General features: G+C 44.7%; 1 pseudogene; it reads right to left on the bottom strand.

Annotated features, from left to right (window-relative positions):
* Window positions 1-312: 312 nt before the first annotated feature.
* On the bottom strand, window positions 313-2,687 carry LOC114220909 (polyadenylate-binding protein 4 pseudogene; annotated as a pseudogene).
* Window positions 2,688-4,691: the final 2,004 nt, after the last annotated feature.

Here is a 4,691-nt window from a genome sequence, read left to right as displayed (position 1 = left end):
TTTTTATTGAAAAACTTAAGACTTAGGTACATTAAATAAAACAAATTTCTGGAGGGAAAAATCAAAGCCCACAATAGGAAAAAAAAAATAGTTAACACTGTCTGGACAATAGCAGAACCCAGAGAATATATTCCTTTAATTGAAAAATGTTAGGTACTTCGTAATTGACCTTTTGATACAAAATGACCTACTAAATTTGTAATTTGTGGTTCTTGGTGTTGAAGTCCATAGGTTAAGCTAGGAAATCTGCAAACCTTTAACTGAATTCCATAAGGGGTTATCTGGCTCCTGAACTGATTTTTTTCCCCTTGTCTAAGACCTAGCAACAACAACAGAAGCTATCTTCTGGACAGCTTCTTTCTTAGCATGCGGAAGGGTAGAACAGCCACAGCTTGGTCCACCTTAGAGTGGAGGGATTCAGTGGACTCTGGCATGTGTGGCAGCTCAGACTTGCCAGTCCTTACAGTCTTTCCAGACAGCTTGAATGCATTGTTTGGATGAAGAGAACGACTCTTCTCCCAGCATCTGCTTTTGTTCCTGGGAGGTGCTGTGGCTGGCATGGAAGTGGTCAGGGGCTCTAGTGCCTTCACATGTGAGGTAGGCTGAGGTGTCTGCAGAGGCTGTACCACAGACGGGGCAAGGGCTGCAAACACTGGGAGCATATCTGTCAGGTAGCAATGGCAACAGCAGCATGAGGCAGTACGTTTTGTGCTTTCGCTGTGGGAACACTGACTCTCGGAGTGGCGGCATGGAGTCCATGAGAAGAGGAAACATTACCAGCTGGAGACAGATGGTGAGGAGCTGGACAAGCCCGGACTGGCTAAGAGCGCGTGGTATTCCTCGGAAACCTTGAAGTCTCTCACCTTGCTGCCAACATAGATTAGGTCTCACCTGTGCTAACTGGTAAGGTGCATAAGGTAAAAGTCTTCCCTGAGCTCGCGGAGATGTTGGCACACAGTAGCTTCCACCTGCAGGCTAAACTGACTTAAGATGGCATTGGCCATCTGTTACACACACTTGGTCAGTTGAGCCTTTCTCTCTTCCTTCCTGTGGGCCTGGGCAACATACAGTGGTTGAGAGTCACCATTCATCTCAGTGCCTACTTTGGTTGCCTCTCGGGGAGGGGAGAAACACAGGAAACCAAATCCTCCGTTTTCCCCATCCTTCGGCATTACCTTAGCACAGGTGAGTAATCTTTGAAAGGAGAAAACTCTTCCCTTAACTTCTCATCATCAATGGTATAATGCAAGTTCTTTATGTAGAAATTCACTTCTTGATATCGGTGAATTCTCTCATTTCTGCTCTTCAAATTTTCCACTTTATCTCAAACCATTATTCACTTTTTTTCCTCTGTGAAGAGCCTATAAATCTGACTTCCCCAGTTATTTATTTTTCATTTATCTCTTCCTAGCCTTTATTGGCATACTCATGCTTTTCATAGCTCACAAAGTCAAAGCATTTGGATTTCCCACTGGGATTTCTCATCACCTTGACACTTAGGGTCTTGCAAATTGGCTGAATAACTCTTTCAGACTCTCATCATTCACCTCTTCCTTAAAGTTTTTGATATCAACATTGGTGAATTCCTTGGCTTAGGCTCTAAATTCAGCTTCCCACTCTTTGGAGATTTGAATCTGCTCACAAACATTGCAAAGTCATCGAGGAGCCTGCGGTTTGTCTTCCAAGGGCCTTGTTAGGAGCCCCCTGCGGCTCTAAATGGATAAATGCATAACCTTTAGAGTCGTTCTCATCACACACCATCTTGCAGGACAGAGTGTTTCCAAAAGCAGAAACTGCCTTGTTTCCTAGAGATTTGTCCACGTTTTGGATGAAGACATTTCACATATCAGATTTTCTCAAAGACAGAGGATGCATGATACAAAGTGGCTTTCCCTTAATCACATCAAATTTCTTGGTACACAAGGCACACCCAGCATCAGCAAGCTGCTGGAAGTTGACAGAGTTATAACCCAGGAAGCACGGTGATCATGTCACACAAACCTGAATGGACAGCATAGGCACCGCAGTATTGAACTTTTCATCCAGCGAGTTCTCCCTGACTTCCAAGTGCAGGTCACTCCCATACAGGTGCAGCTGGGGGCTGCAGCTTTCATGTCCCCTGCCCCCACCACCCCAGGCCCCACCAGGAGGATGTCCTGTCGGGATCACACAGGTCAAAGGGGCTCTTCTTAGAGCTGTGGCCCAGGCCGCATCCACAGTTGGCACAGAGTGAAGCTAGGGGAAGCTGTAGCTCAGAGAGACAGAGGACAAGAAAGAGTTCAGGGACAGCTTGGCACAACAGCAGCACCACAAAGAGGCTCTTAAAACCAATATGACCCTCCTGGGAGTTTGTAATTTTCAGCTGTCCATCAGGAGGCCACTAAATGTTGCTCACAGGGACCCCAGGACATGCCCTCTTCTGTAGATACGGGCATCGGGCTCCTGGAAGTTTAAGGTTACAGCAGCCAGTGCAGGGAGGGGAACAAAAACTTTGTCAGTGCCACTGTGCAAGCCCTGGATGGACGGAGCCTGCAGTCATCCCTCGCACCCACTGTGGGCAGCTCCCAAGCCTGAGGGAGACCGGGTACAGCTGCTGTTGGCTCACCAGCCACCCCACAGTGGACCTGGCCAGACGGCTTCCCTGACTGGCGTTCAGTAAGGATTCTCGCTTTCTTTCTCCTTTCCATTTTATTCAATTCTATTTATTTTATTCTAATTTTCTTAATTATATATATATATATTTTAAAGTATTTCTTTTTTCCTTTCTTTTCTACCCTTCCTCTTCCCCTTCCTTCTTCTTTTTATTTACTCATTTTTTTTTAAAGATTTTATTTATTTATTTGACAGAGAGCGAGAGAGGGAACACAAGCAGGGGGAGTGGGGGAGGGAGAATCAGGCTCTCTGCCGAACAGGGAGCCCGATGCGGGGCTCAATCCCAGGACCCTGGGACCATGACCTGAGCCGAAGGCAGACGCCTAACGACTGAGCCACCCAGGCACCCCTATTTACTCATTTTTAAAGATTTTATTCTTTATTTATTTGAGAGAGAGAGCACCCACGAGTCGGGGGTGGGAGAGGGAGAAACAGACTCCCCGCTGAGCAGGGAGCCTGAAAGTGGTGGGGGGGAGGGGGGGTCAATTCCAGGATCCTGGGATCATGATCTGAGCAGAAGACAGATGCTTAACCGACTCAGTCACCCAGATGCCTCTCCTCCTTCTTTTTAATTTCTCTCTCTCTCTGTCTTTGGTTAGGCTGCTGGGCCTGAAAGTGACAAGGCCACGGAGTCTCTGGGCAGAGAGATGGTTTGATTTTTTTACGTCTTTATTTTAAGATTTTTTGAGACCAGAACTGAGTTTGGTTCAGCTTTAACTTTTTCCTGAAGCAACATCTCTCTGTGGGTTCTACCTAATGGCTAGGAATCATGAGACTTCCCATTGGCTGCTGAAGAATCATTGCCTGGTTGTATGAACACTAGGTACTGTTGCCTCTGATCCTCTCATGTGATGCTGTGGCTTCCAGAACTTTCCTCCAGAACATGCATGCCTTGATCAGTGCTTTGCTGAATACTCAAGGCTAATTGCAGATTTCTTAATTTCTCACTCTGTGCATCTTTTTCCTCTTTGTTAATATGTCTTCTAAATTAAGGCTGCTTTGGTGCACTCAGAATCTCAGCTCCCTTTCCTCAACTCAGCAGGTTTTTTTCAGCTAGAATTTTTAAATTTATTATTATTTATTTATCTATTGTCATTTTAAAGTGTAGGGGTAAATCTAGTCCATGTGCATTTCATTGTCTTCTGGCCTTCGTGGTTTTATATAAATAACCAGCTGTTATTCTTTCCATTGTTCTGTTAAATGTAGCATGCCCTTATTTTCTTCTTACTTTCTAAATATGTATGTCACTTTGCTTATATTGGCTGCTTTATTTCTTCTTTTGTTCTTCTGCAGTGTACTGGTCATTGTGACATAGTAATAATGCTGCTTATCAGAATCAGTGAGGTGAGCGGATGATCATTTTGATTAAATTATCTGAGTTAGGGCTAGGTTGCATTCAGGGATAGAAGACCTATCCTATATCAATTGCAGGCTTGTCCTCTATGCTAGAAGGTTTTTCCTTATGCACTGAAGGAATGTGGGCCTTCTATCTCTACCTTTTCCTTTTTTTTTTAAGGTTTTACTTATTTATTTGAGAGAGAGGAGTGAGAGAGAGAGAGCACAAGAGGAGGGAGGGTCACAGGGAGAAGCTGACTGCCTGCTGAGCAGGGAGCCTGATGCGGGGCTCGATCCTGGGACTCCGGGATCATGACCTGAGCCAAAGGCAGACGCTTAACCAACTGAACCATTCAGGCTCCCCATCTCTATCTTTTCCTCCAAGACACCCATTTCTTTTTTTTCTCCTTCGAATTAGTATTTTTTTATTTTTTTACTGTTATGTTAATCACCATACATTACATCATTAGTTTTTTTAATAATTTTTTATTGTTATGTTAATCACCATACATTACATCATTAGTTTTTGATGTAGTGTTCCATGATTCATTGTTTGTGCATAACATCCAGTGCTCCACGCAGAACGTGCCCTCTTTAATACCCATCACCAGGCTAACCCATCCCCCCACCCTCCTCCCCTCTAGAACCCTCAGTTTGTTTTTCAGAGTCCATCGTCTCTCATGGTTCGTCTCCCCCTCCAATTT

The sequence above is a fragment of the Eumetopias jubatus genome, unplaced genomic scaffold, assembly GCF_037043125.1.
Source record: "Eumetopias jubatus isolate StellerSeaLion01/CBP00866 unplaced genomic scaffold, mEumJub1_p1.0 scaffold_4, whole genome shotgun sequence".
NCBI lineage: Eukaryota > Metazoa > Chordata > Mammalia > Carnivora > Otariidae > Eumetopias > Eumetopias jubatus.
The sequence above is the reverse complement of the archived record's forward strand: the minus strand, read 5'-3'. Positions and strand labels throughout refer to the sequence as shown.